This window comes from Arachis hypogaea, chromosome 20 (genome assembly GCF_003086295.3).
Source record: "Arachis hypogaea cultivar Tifrunner chromosome 20, arahy.Tifrunner.gnm2.J5K5, whole genome shotgun sequence".
Taxonomy (NCBI): domain Eukaryota; kingdom Viridiplantae; phylum Streptophyta; class Magnoliopsida; order Fabales; family Fabaceae; genus Arachis; species Arachis hypogaea.
In genome coordinates, this window is record NC_092055.1 from 105,281,593 (window position 1) to 105,297,671 (window position 16,079).

At 32.7% G+C, this 16,079-nt stretch overlaps 1 non-coding gene across 1 annotated transcript; it reads right to left on the reverse strand.

Moving 5' to 3' along the window:
- Positions 1 to 13,285: 13,285 nt before the first annotated feature.
- On the reverse strand, positions 13,286 to 13,393 carry LOC112788247 (small nucleolar RNA R71). Its single transcript, XR_003195620.1, has one exon. It is a non-coding gene; the product is annotated as a small nucleolar RNA R71 (small nucleolar RNA).
- Positions 13,394 to 16,079: the final 2,686 nt, after the last annotated feature.

A 16,079-nucleotide genomic window follows, 5' to 3' on the forward strand; every position in this document is an offset into this window, starting at 1 on the left:
AAATAGTTACTATCATTTACTATTATGAATTTTAAATTATGAAATATTGTTTTTGAATAGTTTTATTCAAAAATAGAATAAAAAACATTTACTATTATTCAAAAATAGTTTTATTCAAAAATAGAATAAAAACTATTTTTGAATTAAAACTATTTTTGAATTATGAATTTTCTAAATGATAAACATAAAAAACATTTACTATAAATTTTCTAAAAGATAAACATAAAAAACATTTACTATTATTCAAAAATAGTTTTAATTCAAAAATAGTTTTTATCATTTAGAAAATTCATAATTCAAAAATAGTTTTAATTCAAAAATAGTTTTTATTCTATTTTTTATTTTTTATATGTAATGGCTATTAGTTACCATTATATCAATAGTATCACCTATGATAGATTATATGATGAGAAAATATGAAAAATAAATGCAAGAATTAGAAGGTTATGAAAAATCTTATCCAAATTTGATATAATTAAAATGGCTTACACAGAAATGATTCTAATGAATGATAAGGTTAGTTGATTATTTTTATAATTCTTTCAAGTGATGCTAGGTTTATAAATATTTTTTGTTCATATTTTAAGTTTATTTGATAAGTAAACCATTACACGAGTAAAAAATGGTGTGATTTAATAGTTTTATAAGTGTTAATAGTTTTTATATTTAATTTGTTTTCCAGTGTGATAAAATTCATTGTTCAATCAAGAATTTTTTGTCAAAGATGTTTGAGAATGAACTGATCGAGGGAAACATCTGTGTTTTCTCAAATTTTGCGAGTAAAGAATCAAGTGGAATATATCTTCCGACTATACAGCTGTGCATAATAACTTTTAAGAAGGAGTCACGTATAGTAAATACGGTCGATGATCATAAAATTCTTGATAATCATTTCAATTTCCTTACTCATGATGCTATATTGAAACAAATAAATGAACGATTCTATTTATTTGGTAGGTAGTAAGTAGATATTACCCACACAAAACTTTTTTTCTTTTAATTTTAATTTTTTTCAAAAAATTGTATAATAGCACGTTTTATTGATAGAAAAAATTTTAACAGTTTATTTATTAAAATGTTTGAAATTGTATTGTGACTTTTTCTAAAGGTATATTGTTATATTAATATACTGTTATTTTTATCGTTTAATATAAATTAAATTAATAAATTCTCTTTAATTTATACACATAGAAAGCTTTAATTTCTTATATTATTCATTCATTTGTCCTTAATTTGGTACATTTCATTCATCTTTTTTTCAAAGAGATGTTATTGGACTTTTGATAAAAAAAAAAGAACTTATATCATGATAAAAAACTGGGAGAAGTGGCCAGTATATTATGGTTGATCTTCATGATTTGCAATATGTAAACTTTTAATATTTCACAATGAGATTTTTTTTGTAACATTTATCTTTTTTATACAAAATCTTTTATCTTTTTCATTATATATTACTATTTATATCTCTTAATTTTCGCTTTCATTTAGAAATAAAAAAAATAAGGTGCACACTATGAGATTAATTTGCAATCCAATTACTCAATCATCTACGTGATCACCAAACAACCGAATACATAATTATTCTGCAATTTAAAAATTTTAACAAAGACATTGGTAAACATATTAGTTTAACATTTTATTTATTTAATTTATTTATATTATATTTGTAATTATATTATATCTATTTTTATAAATATATCTTTTTTAGAAAATACTCTTAGTATTAATACATGATATATTAAATAAATATTTTAAAAATAACTATAACCTACGATAAAAATAAAAAATAAACTAAATAGATATTACAAAAAAAATAATTCTAGATATTTTCCTGTGCTGTGCTATGCACTTAACTAAGCTATCTGGGTGCTTTTTCCTTTCGTGTCCTTTAATAATTATTTATAGAAGAGCTTTTAAGTCCACTACAACTATCAATTTAATAATTGCCACCTGTTACAACTAAACCCACGCAAATAACCCTAAACTAAATAAATGGTCAATTGTATGTTGCGCTATCAAGAGTAAAGATGGTCTGCGAGTGCTGTTATAAGATCACGAACACTTAGAAAATAACTGTACGATGAATGTAGTATATAGAGAAGTTTTTTGAGAGCTTATAATGAAAAGATAATTTCTAAATAAATCTCTTAGTCAAATTTATTAAAATTTATTACTATCAATTAAAAAATTAAAAAATTTTAAATGTTAATTGGTAATACATTCTTATTCCACATTTACATCTTGAGGATATTAAAATTATCATAATGTTATTTCAGATACATGTTTTGTCGGCACCAAAGGAGAGTGTTGAGTTGTTTTTTAGTGATTTTAAATTATTTATTGTTAATTAAAGAAATTTTCGCATTCGAATTTTTCACTAATTTATTGTTGTTCATTTTGAGCTGATTTTTATATGTTTTTACTTGACAGTAAAATAACATAAATATTTGTTGATTAGTATATATGTCTAGCTTATTAAAAAAATAAATTAATAAAAATAATTAATAACTACATTAAAATTGATACACTTAATACCAGATTAAAAAAATATTTTAAACGCATAATATGTTATTTTTTATTAATCAAATTATTATAATTTAAATTAATTTTAATAAAAGAATTTAAAATTATAATTTTAATCTTATCACGTGCATAATACGAGTTATTACACTTGTATATCACTATAAGCAGGGCAGACCCATACTCAATGAAGAGGAGGAATTTGCCGCCACAAAACTTTTAAAAAAAATTAATACTTATATATATATATATATATATATATATATAAAAGTAAGTATTTATATAAGTTTTATATATGTTTGTTTTAAAATAAAATATAAATAATTCTTTTGAGTTTTATGTTAAAAAAATATTTTGTTAAACTTAACACATAAAAATAATTATATTGTTAAATTTAATTTAATATAAAAAATAAATAAATAAACTCAAAAAATAGTGATAATTAACTTCATTATATTAGCTAATTAATTAATAATTAAATTAAACCTTGATTTTTTAATTAAATACAACTTAAATTATTAATAATTTTTTAAAAATTATTTAAGATAAAAAACATATTATCTATATATTAATATACTGTAATTATTTTAGTATTTTATTTATACCATAAAGACTATAATAAATAGATTTGATAATTAAATATGAGATAATAAAAAATAAAATATTGTTTAAGAATGTATATAGCAAAATAATATTTAGTCATGTTAAAAATAAAAACTATTATAATATTTTTTTATTATTTTGAATATTATGCCGTGTGCATGAAATTATATTTTTATTATTTTAAATATTATAATAAGTGATTTTGTATGTATTTCTAGTTCTTATTAATATGTATAGATAGTTCTAATTTAAAATTTTAAATATATCTAAACTAAATTGGATTGGTAAAGTGATTAACTTAGTCATCCACTTAAGTAAGTATTGAAGGTTCGAATTCCGTCTTGTATGTGTAGCAACTCATTGTCGGCCAATTGCAGACTCATAAATGGAATTCAAATTCACGACTGATTAGTTCTTAACTTGTTGGGTATTGTGGGAAGTCAAAAAAATATCTATACCTAAATTTCATTATATTTTTGCTCCCATTACTAAATTTTTCTGGGTCTTCGCTGACTATAAAACAAATAATTCCTCTTTAAAATAACGAAGAGATAAATTCATCCGATGAAAATAATTTTCAAGACCTTTTAGAGAATAAAAATTTATTAAGATCAAAGTGTTTAATTTAAAATTTTTTACGTATCAATTTGAATATTTATTTTAGATAAAAAAAAAATTACCGTTGTCTATCTCATCATAAATTTTAAAATAATTTATCTATTTACTTTAATAAGAAAAAGCGCACATGCACACACACGAAAATGCATATATTAAAAATTTTCAAGTAAATTTATGTATTCTTAATAAATATTTTTAAAAAATTCCTAAACAAAATATCTGTACCATTTGATTGTCTCCATTATTTCTGTCTAACAATACCCAAATGACCAAATGCTACATAATAGTTACAAAATGAGAGTATCTTTATGAGTAGTCCTTATCCTTTGTATATAAAAAGTATATGGAAAAATATGAGGAGAGGAAAGAAGGGTGAGATAGATGCGGTGCAAAAGAGATAGATAGAGATGTCACTTCAGCGTTTGTTGGAAGAAGAAGTAGAAGTAGCAGTAGAAGTAAGGTTTTATGATGCTTTTTGAGTAGTGAGAAGTGGGAACCCAACCCAAGCCAACCCTCTTCTTTGGTGAGATGGGATACAATACATACAATAATTAAGGATATCATATCTCATTCTCTATGCCTCACATTATTATTCATTTGTCTATCAATGGGACAGCGAGAGAACATCTTTTCCCTTTTCATTTATTATTCTTCAGGTATTTCTTATCATTTCCAGACATGTGGGCCTTTTCATTCTTTTCTAATCTCTCTTTTATTTCCTCCAATCTTGAAATTAACAAGCATGTATTTTGGATAATTATTTTCAAGACTAAAGTCTCAACACCTACCATAACATAAAAGTGATCGTGAGAAATTTAGAAGTGAGATACAATTATAAAAAATAAATTTGTTTCCGTTTGATAATAAGACCAAGATGAACTAAACTGTTTCCTTTCATATTGAGTGTTGACTTCATCATTCTTTGGAAGATGAACATAGCTGTTAACAGTACCTTCGACAACAAAACTTGGACATCTACTGTACCCTACAGAAACCATGCATTATTTCACGTAGAAAATGTGAAGCTCCTCACCAAACGGTTAAAATACTAAGTCAACAAATCTTTTTCGGTACTAAAAGTGAATTAGGTTGGCAAAATTGGGATAAGCGTTGGACGAGTTTTATCCACAATAGGAAAATGGGGTTGTTCAAATTTGAAAAATTTTGTTTGTAATAAACTAGAACGAAATATGAAAGTTTAATTTATTTTTAAATTTTTTTATTTAAAAAACTTGAAAAAAATATAATAATAAAAAATATAATTATAAAAAATTAATAAAAATGATAAAAGAAAAAATAAAAAATAAGTTATATTTTTTGTTAGTGTCTCTGCGTTTTTTTTTTATCAAAATAGATATAAAATAAACTAATTTAGTGTCTCTAAATACAATATCTTTGTTTATATTTCATCTGTCAAAAATAATTTATTATCTATGTATTCTTATCTCAATATCCCGTTATTTCACTTGATTTTTGGTACTTTTCGATAGGGTGTCGAATTGAGCTTGTATCAAGATCTCAATTCGGGGAGCAAATACGACTCCTCTAAAAAAAGAATGAGCTCGACTCGAAAATTACTTATAATGGTGTCGAAACGACCTACGTCGAAATTATTAGTGACAAATTTATAATGAACAACGTAAAATGAATAAATAAATGAGTAGAGAAAAGTTTTAAATAAATGAATATAAACTTGAATTGCAAAGAAAATAGAACAACAATGAAATATAAAGAAATGAGAAAAAACCGAATTAAATATAAAACAAAGAAAATAAATCAAATGACTTCTAACATTCACATGCACTTGCATTTTATACTCTTCTTTTTTTTCATTTAAGACTGAGAAGTTTTTGTGAATTTGGGTGATGATTTAATGTTGTTGATTGAAGTCCTCCAAAATCCTTCTGAGCTTTTTCTATTTATATATCACAAGGATAAACTTGTTCCTGAATAATCTTGACTACGACTGAGTTTCTCCTTTTTCATAGGCCATGGCCTTGCCTTGACCATGAAGTATCTTCATCGTGATACCCCACGTTCCATCTTGCCTTGTTTTTCAAGTTCTACGTTCTTGCATTCTGTCCTATTTACAATGTGATGCATTCTTGGTTCCGACTCTGTTCCTCAACCTTCCTCAAGTCACTAAGCCTTTGACCTTGATCACCTTTTTATCTTTGTCATAGTAGAAAGAAATTTCTCCTATGGTCATCTCGCCATGTTTTGACTTTCTATACACCATAGTCGAATGTCTTTTTACATCAAAATTTGTGCTAACAAATTGCCCTTTCACTACAACATTTTGGGTTTATGGCCATGATTTTTTTGGTCACGGTAAAAAACTGTGATTATAGATCCTCTATGGTCACGGTTTTTTAGGGTGACAAAAAAAAGTTATAGTCATGATTTTTTTGGAAAGGGTGACCATAGAGTACCTATGGTAATAGTTTTTTAAAAAAGGATGGTCTAAAAGGGTCTATGGTCACGGTTTTGAGAGGTGACCTAAAAGGGACTTGTCAGGATTTTTTACAGTGACCAAAAAGGGTCTATGGTCACGATTTTTTAAAAAAGGGTGGCCTAAAAGGGTCTATGGTCACGGTTTTGGGGGGTGACCTAAAGGGGTCTATGGTCACGGTTTTGGGGGTGGCCTAAAAAGGTCTATGGTCATGGTTTTGGGGGTGAAGGGTTTATGGTCACGATTTTTTACAGTGACCAAAAAGGGGCTATGGTCACAGTTTTTCAAAAAAGGGTGACCTAAAAGGGTCTTTGGTCATGGTTTTGTGGGTTGACCTAAAGGGTCTATGGTCACGGTTTTGGGGGTGACCTAAAGGTGTCTATGGTCACGGTTTTTTACAGTGACCAAAAAAGGTCTATGGTCACGATTTTTCGGAAGGGTGACCTAAAAGGGTCTATGGTCACGGTTTTGGGGGTGACCTAAAGGAGTCTATGGTCACGATTTTGGGGGGTGACTTAAAGGGGTCTATGGTCACGGTTTTAGGGGGTGACTTAAAGGGGTCTATAGTCACAGTTTTTTACAGTGACCAAAAAGAGGCTATGGTCACGGTTTTTAAAAAAAGAGTGACCTAAAAGGGTCTATGGTAATGGTTTTGGGGGTGACCTAAAAGGGTCTATGGTCACGATTTTGGGGGTGACCTAAAGGTGTCTATGGTCACGGTTTTTTACAGTGACCAAAAAGAGGCTATGGTCACGGTTTTTTTAAAAGAGTGACCTAAAATGGTCCATGGACATGGTTTTGGGGGTGACCTAAAGGAGTCTATGGTCACGGTTTTGGAGAGTGATCTAAAGGGGTCTATGGTCACGGTTTTGGAGGGTGACCTAAAGAAATTTATAGTCACAGTTTTGAGGGATGACCTAAAAGGGTCTATGGTAACAGTTTTAATCATTTGAATTTTAATTAATTAAGATTTTTATGTATTTTTTTATAATTTTAAATATTTTATCTTTTTAAAATTTAAAAATTTTAATAATTAAAAAATAATAATAATTTTATATAATTTACTTTAAATATTAAAATTTTAAATCTAATTTTATAAATAAAAAATTAAGTTGAATACTATTAATTTTAAATTAAAAAATAATTTAGAACTTAATAATATAAAAAATAATTTAATAACTTAATAATGGATGAAAAACTAACCCATCATCAGTGACCACTTATAATGCCAAATTTGTTTTAATTATAGTTTAAGTTTTAGCCATGGTGCAGCACAAGATAGTTGGAACAATATAAAAATTAATTTTGTACATTAAACGACGCCGGATTTAGAGGAAACTATGTCCGAATTTTTTATAAAAGTATAAGGATTTAATTAAAATAAATTTAAGGCATGATGATAACCTCAACAATTCTTTTGAGAAAAGAGTAATATAATAAAGAGATATTTGTTTGTATGTTTGTTACTTGAAGCAAACCAAGAGATATTTATTTGTTTATCTGTTGCATTGAGGTAACCCAAGAGATGTTTGTTTATTTATCTGTTGCTTGAGGCAACCCAAGAGATGTTTGTTTATTTATCTGTTGCCCTGAGGCAACCCAAGAGCAATTTTTCGTTCCCAAGAGTATATATTTCCTGTGTTCGCTTCGTCGGAACCAGTGAAGCAGCATCTGCTCCCTCGATTGGTGGTGGTGGTCGTCTTCTCAACCAGGTGAGCTCCAGTTTTCAACCCTATTTTTTCTCTAGTTCAATGTTGATTTCGGTGAATTTGGTGGTTGTTGAATGTGGTTGTTGCTATTTCATTTAGTTTTTGGAGTTGTTGTTGGCTTGTTGCTGTTATTTCTCTGCTTCGATGCTAATTTTGGTGAACCTGAGCAAATTTTAGAGTTGTTGCTGTTCTTTCTCTGGATCGATGTTAATTTCGGTAAATCAGAGCAAATTTTGGATGTGTAATATTAAATAATTGTCTAAACTTTCAAAAGTTTTTAATTTTTAGTATATATGTAATGTATATATGTTTTGATGATATGTTTTTTTCCCTAAGTTGAAGAAAAATAAATGTAAGTGTTTATATCTAATGTGACTTTGCTTTGCATGTTAATGAAGCAGGTGCTGAGCTTTCATATGGTAAAGTGGTTGAAAAAAAAGTTTCCGAGCATTGAGAAGGAATAATAGCAATACCAGAAACAATCTATCCTGCTAGAGCCTGAATTGTATTGCTCTCACGTCTGTAGAACAATTCTGTTAATAGTTTCTACTTAGTGTTAGTGTGTATATCACTGTATAAAACTGAGATTGAGACAAGTGTATTCACTCAACTATATTGATATGTTAGTTGGTTACTTTAATCACAACTTATCTTAATTGTTGATTATCATTTTTCATTTTTAGATTTATTTTGTAATTATCATCATTTTGGGATGTGATTATGCTTTAAAAAAAATTAAATCTCATAAAACAAAATAGGCTATGGTCATAATGACCATAGATAAAGCTATGGTCACGGTTTTAAGGTGGGATGACCATATATGCTATGGTCACGGTTTTAAAGAGGGGTGACCATAGAGGCTATGGTCATGGTAAAAACCATGACCATAGATAAGGCTATGGTCACAGTTTTAAGGAGGGGTGACCATAGAAGCTATGGTTACAGTAAAAACCGTGACCATAGATAAGGTTATGGTCACGATTTTAAGAAGGGGTGACCATAGAGGCTATGGTCACGGTTTAAGGAGGGGTGACCATAGAGCTATGACCACGGTGAAAACTGTGACCATAGATAAGGCTATGGTCACGGTTTTAAAGAGGGGTGACCATAGAGGCTATGGTCACGGTGAAAACCGTGACCATAGATAAGGCTATGGTCACGGTTTTCAGGAGGGGTGACCATAGAGGCTTTGGTCACGGTAAAAACCATGACCATAGATAAGGTGATGAGCGGATAATTTATACGCTTTTTGGCATTGTTTTTAGTATGTTTTTAGTAGGATCTAGTTACTTTTAGGGATGTTTTCCTTAGTTTTTATGTTAAATTCACATTTCTGGACTTTACTATGAGTTTGTGTGTTTTTCTATGATTTCAGGTATTTTCTGGCTGAAATTGAGGGACTTGAGCAGAAATCAGATTCAGAGGTTGAAAAAGGACTGCTGATGCTGTTGGATTCTGACCTCCCTACACTCAAAGTGGATTTTCTAGAGCTACAGAACTCGAAATGGCGCGCTTCCAATTGCGTTGGAAAGTAGACATCCAGGGCTTTCCAGCAATATATAATAGTCCATACTTTTGCCAAGAATTGACGACGTAAACTGGCGTTCAACGCCAGCCTTCTGCCCAAATCTGGCATCCAGCGCCAGAAAAGGATCCAAAACCAGAGTTGAACGCCCAAACTGGCACAGAAACTGGCGTTCAACTCCACAAATGGCCTCTGCACGTGGAACACTTAAGCTCAGCCCAAACACACACCAAGTGGGCCCCGGAAGTGGATTTATGCATCAATTACTTACTCATGTAAACCCTAGTGACTAGTTTATTATAAATAGGACCTTTTACTAGTCTTTTTGAGAATCTTTGGTCTCAGTTTTATTCCATTGTTCATCTTAGGAGACTATTGATCTCGTTTAGGGGGCTGGCCATCTTGGCCATGCCTGGACCTTCACTTATGTATTTTCATACGGTAGAGTTTCTACACTCCATAGATTAAGGTGTGGAGCTCTGCTGTTCCTCAAAGATTAATGCAAAGTACTACTGTTTTCTATTCAATTCTTCTTATTTCTCTTCTAAGATATCCATTCGCACCCAAGAACGTGATGAAGGTGATGATTATGTGTGACGCTCATCATCCTTCCCCCTTATGAACGCGTGCCTGACAAACACTTCTGTTCTACATGAATTAAGCTAGAATGAGTATCTCTTAGATCTCCTAACCAGAATCTTCGTGGCGTAAGCTAGAATGATGGCGGCATTCAAGAGAATCCGGAAAGTCTAAACCTTGTCTGTGGTATTCTGAGTAGGATTCAATGATTGAATGACTGTGACGAGCTTCAAACTCGCGATTGTTGGGCGTTAGTGACAGACGCAAAAGGAGGGTGAATCCTATTCTAGCATGATCCAGAACCGACAGATGAATAGCCGTGCCGTGACAGGGTGCGTGAGCATATTATTCACTGAGAGGAGGGGATGTAGCCACTGACAACGGTGATGCCCTTGCATACAGCCAGCCATGGAAAGGAGTGAGACAGATTGGATGAAGATAGCAGGAAAGCAGAGGTTCAGAGGAACAAAAAGCATCTCCATTCGCTTATCTGAAATTCCTACCAATGAATTACATAAGTATCTCTATCCCTATTTTATTATATCATATTCGAAAACACCATTATCACTTTATATCTGCCTGACTGAGATTTACAAGGTGACCATAGCTTGCTTCATACCAACAATCTCCGTGGGATTCGACCCTTACTCACGTAAGGTATTACTTGGACGACCCAGTGCACTTGCTGGTTAGTTGTATCGAAGTTGTGACAATTATGTATTGAGATCAGAGCACCAAGTTGCTCACGTTGCCGGGATTGTTTGAGCCTGGACATCACAATTTCGTGCACCAAGTTTTTGGCGCCGTTGCCGGGGATTGTTTGAGTTTGGACAACTGACGGTTCATCTTGTTACTCAGATTAGGTAATTTTCTTTTCGTTTTGTTTTCTTTTCAAAAATTTTTCAAAAATATTTTTCAAAAAAAAAAAAATATTATTCAAAAATCTCTCATCTGTTTTCGAAAAAAATAAAAAGTGTTTTCAAAAAATTTTTTATTCAAAATTTTTAAAGAATGAATTCTAGTGTTTCATGAAGCATGTGAAGCCTGGCTGGCTGTAAAGCCATGTCTAAATTCCTTTGGACTGAGGCTTCCAACCATCAGTTGTTACACGACTGTAGGGTATGTCAGGCATGTCATGTCTAAATTACATGCTGAAGCTTGGCTGGCCATTGGCCATGTCTAGTGTTTTGGACCGGAGCTTTCATTGAAAGCTTGGCTGGCTAGTGAGCCATGTCTAATTCCTGGACTGAAGCTTTAGACTAAGAATGCAAGATTCCTGGAATTCATGTTAAAAAATTTGGAATCCTTATTTTTTCTTTTTCATATAATTTTCGAAAAAAATCCAAAAAAATTTAGAAAATCATAAAAAATCAAAAATATTTTTCTGTTTCTTGTTTGAGTCTTGAGTCATGTTATAAGTTTGGTGTCACTTGCATATGCATCTTGCATTTTTCGAAAATATCATGCATTCATAGTGTTCTTCATGATCTTCAAGTTGTTCTTGGTAAGTCTTCTTGTTTGATCTTGATGAATTTTTGTTTTGTGTCTTTTCATGTTTATCATATGCATTCTTGAATTCTTAGTGCGTAAGCATTAAAGAATTCTAAGTTTGGTGTCTTGCATGTTTTCTTTGCATTAAAAATTTTTCAAAAATATGTTCTTGATGTTCATCATGACATTGATAGTGTTCTTGGTGTTCATCTTGACATTCATAGCATTCTTGCATGCATTCATTGTTTTGATCTAAAAATTTCATGCATTGCATCCTTTTAGTGTTTTTCTCTTGCATCATAAAAATTTAAAAATAAAAAAAAATATCTTTCCCTTTTTCTCTCATTAAATTCGAAAATTTGGATTGACTTTTTTAAAAATTTTTAAAATCAAATTGTTTCTTATGAGTCAAATCAAATTTTCAATTTGAAAATCTTATCTTTTTCAAAATCTTTTTCAAAAATCAAATCTTTTTCAAATTCTTAGTTATTTTCGAAAATTCCAAAAATATTTTTCAAAAAAATCTTTTTCTTATTTTTATACCAAATTTTCGAAAATAACATAATCAATTAATGTTTTGATTCAAAAATTTGAAGTTTGTTACTTGCTTGTTAAGAAAGATTCAAACTTTGAGTTCTAGAATCATATCTTGTGATTTCTTATGAATCAAGTCATTAATTGAGATTTTAAAAATCAAATCTTTTTCAAAAATTAATTTCTATCATATCTTTTCAAAAATATCTTCTTATCTTACCTTTTTCAAAATATCTTTTCTAACTTCCTAACTTCTTATCTTTTCAAAATTTGTTTCAACTAACTAACTAACTTTTTGTTTGTTTCTTATCTTTTTCAAAACTACCTAACTAACTCTCTCTCTCTCTCTATTTTCGAAAATATCTTCCCCCTTTTTCAAAATTTCTTTTTAATTAACTAATTATTTTTAATTTTTATTTTTGATTTCAAAAAAATTTTCGAAAAAAATTACTAAACATTTTTCAAAAACTATTTTCAAAAATCACTAACTCTTTTTCAAAATAATTTTCGAAAAATTTCCCTCCCCCATCTTACTCTATTTATTCATTCATATCCTAACATCTCATCTCACATCTCTTCCATTCGTACAGTTGTGCTTCTTCCTTTACATTACATTCTTTGTCTCCCCCTCTTCTTCCACTTACATAAGGGAACCTCTATACTGTGGTAAAGAGAATCTCTATTATTATTATTATTTTTCTGTGCCCTCTTCTTTGTCATATGAGCAGGAGCAAGGATAAGAACATTCTACTGGAGGCAGATCCAGAACCTGAAAGGACTCTGAAGAGAAAATTAAGAGAAGCTAAAATACAACAATCCAGAGATAACCTTTCAGAAATTTTCGAACAGGCAGAGGAGATGTCAGCTGAAAATAATAATAATGTAAGGAAGATGCTTGGTGACTTTACTGCACCTAATTCCAATTTACATGGAAGAAGAATCTCCATTCCTGCCATTGGAGCAAACAACTTTGAGCTGAAACCTCAATTAGTTTCTCTGATGCAGCAGAACTGCAAGTTTCATGGACTTCCATCTGAAGATCCTTTTCAGTTCTTAACTGAATTCTTGCAGATATGTGATACTGTAAAGACTAATGGAGTAGATCCTGAAGTCTACAGGCTCATGCTTTTCCCTTTTGCTGTAAGAGACAGAGCTAGATTATGGTTGGATTCTCAACCCAAAGACAGCCTGAACTCTTGGGATAAGCTGGTCACGGCTTTCTTAGCCAAGTACTTTCCTCCTCAAAAGCTGAGGAAGCTTAGAGCTGATGTTCAAACCTTCAGACAGAAAGAAGGTGAATCTCTCTATGAAGCTTGGGAAAGATACAAACAGTTGACCAAAAAGTGTCCTTCTGACATGCTTTCAGAATGGACCATCCTGGATATATTCTATGATGGTTTATCTGAGCTATCAAAGATGTCACTGGACACTTCTGCAGGTGGATCCATTCACCTAAAGAAAACGCCTGCAGAAGCTCAAGAACTCATTGACATGGTTGCTAATAACCAGTTCATGTACACTTCTGAAAGGAATCCTGTGAGTAATGGGACGCCTATGAAGAAGGGAGTTCTTGAGGTTGATACTCTGAATGCCATATTGGCTCAGAATAAAATATTGACTCAGCAAGTCAATATGATCTCTCAGAGTCTGAATGGAATGCAAGCTGCATCCAACAGTACTCAAGAGGCATCTTCTGAAGAAGAAGCCTATGATCCTGAGAACCCTGCAATAGCAGAGGTAAATTACTTAGGTGAACCTTATGGAAACACCTATAACTCAACATGGAGAAATCATCCAAATTTCTCATGGAAGGATCAAAAGCCCCAACAAGGCTTTAATAATGGTGGAAGAAACAGGTTTAGCAATAGCAAGCCTTTTCCATCATCCACTCAGCAACAGACAGAGAACTCTGAACAAAATGCTTCTAATTTAGCAAATCTAGTCTCTGATCTATCTAAGGCCACTGTAAGTTTCATGAATGAAACAAGGTCCTCCATTAGAAATTTGGAAGCACAAGTGGGCCAGCTGAGTAAAAGGATCACTGAAATCCCTCCTAGTACTCTCCCAAGCAATACAGAAGAGAATCCAAAAGGAGAGTGCAAGGCCATTGACATAAGTGCCATGGCCGAACCTGTGAGGAGAGGAGAGGACGTGAATCCCAAGGAGGAAGACCTCCTGGGACGTCCAGTGATCAATAAGGAGCTTCCCTCTGAGGAACCAAAGGACTCTGAGGCTCATTTAGAGACCATAGAGATTCCATTGAACCTCCTTATGCCCTTCATGAGCTCTGATGAGTATTCCTCTTCTGAAGAGAATGAGGATGTTACTGAAGAGCAAATTGCCAAGTTTCTTGGTGCAATCATGAAGCTGAATGCCAAATTGTTTGGCATTGATGCTTGGGAAGTTGAACCTCCCTTGTTCATCAATGAACTAAGTGATCTGGATCAACTGACATTGCCTCAGAAGAGACAGGATCCTGGAAAGTTCATAATACCCTGTACCATAGGCACCATGATCTTTAAGGTTCTGTGTGACCTTGGTTCAGGAATAAACCTCATGCCCCTCTCTGTGATAGAGAAACTGGGAATCTATGGGGTGCAAGCTGCTAAAATCTCACTAGAGATAGCAGACAGCTCAAGAAGACAGGCTTATGGACAAGTAGAAGATGTATTAGTAAAGGTTGAGGGCCTTTACATCCCTGCTGATTTCATAGTCCTGGATACTGGAAAGGAAGAGGATGAATCCATCATCCTAGGAAGACCTTTCCTGGCCACAGCAAGAGCTGTGATTGATGTTGACAGAGGTGAAATAGTCCTTCAATGGAATGAGAACTCCCTTGTATTCAAAACTCAAGGATCTCCCTCTGCAACCATAGAGAGGAAGCTTGAAAAGCTTCTCTCAAAGCAGAGTCAACCAGAGCCCCCACAGTCAAACTCTAAGTTTGGTGTTGGGAGGCCACAACCAAACTCTAAGTTTGGTGTTGAACTCCCATATCCAAACTCTAAGTTTGGTGTTGGAGAGTCTCAACAAAGCTCTGCACATCTGTGAGGCTCCATGAGAGCCCACTGTCAAGCTATTGACATTAAAGAAGCGCTTGTTGGGAGGCAACCCAATGTTTATCTAATTCTTATTTTTATTGTTTTTCATGTTTTCTTAGGTTCATGATCATGTGGAGTCACAAAATAAATAGAAAAATTGAAAACGGAATCAAAAACAGCAGAAGAAAAATCACACCCTGGAGGAGCATCTGTCTGGCGTTCAGCGCCAGAACAGAGCATGGTTCTGGCGCTGAACGCCCAAAATGGGTAGCTTCTGGGCGCTGAACGCCAGAACAGGCATGGTTCTGGCGTTCAACGCCAGAAATGGCACACAGATGGGCGTTGAACGCCCAAAATGGCCACCAACCTGGCGCTGAACGCCCAGAGTTGGGTACAAAGGCATTTTTACATGCCTAATGGGTGCAGGGATGTAAATCCTTGAACACCTCAGGATCTGTGGACCCCACAGGATCATCTCAGGATCTGTGGACCCCACAGGATCCACTCAGGATCTGTGGACCCCACAGGATCCCCACCTACCTCCACTCACTTCTTCTCACCACTCTCTTTCACACAACCCCATAAACACTCTTCCCTAAAAGCCCTTCACCAATCACCTCAATCTCTCTTCCCCATTAAACCTTCACCACTCACATCCATCCACTCTTCCCCATAAACCTACCTCATAAACTCCACCTACCTTCAAAATTCAAAACCAAGGTGGAAGTTCATGAGATTATACCTCAAGAACTCTACAAAGTGGCTGACAAGTCCTCCACCATGGCAAGGTTAGCCTTTCCTCACCTCATTTGCCACCTATGCAATTCAGCTGGAATTGACATAGAGGGAGATATCCTCATTAAAGAGGACAAGCCCATCACTAAGAAAAAGATGGAGCAAGCAAGAGAGCCCAGTCATGGAGCTCAAGGGGCGCAAGAAGCTCATCACCATGAGATCCCGGAGATGCCTCAAATGCACTTTCCTCCACAAAACTATTGGGAGCAAATCAA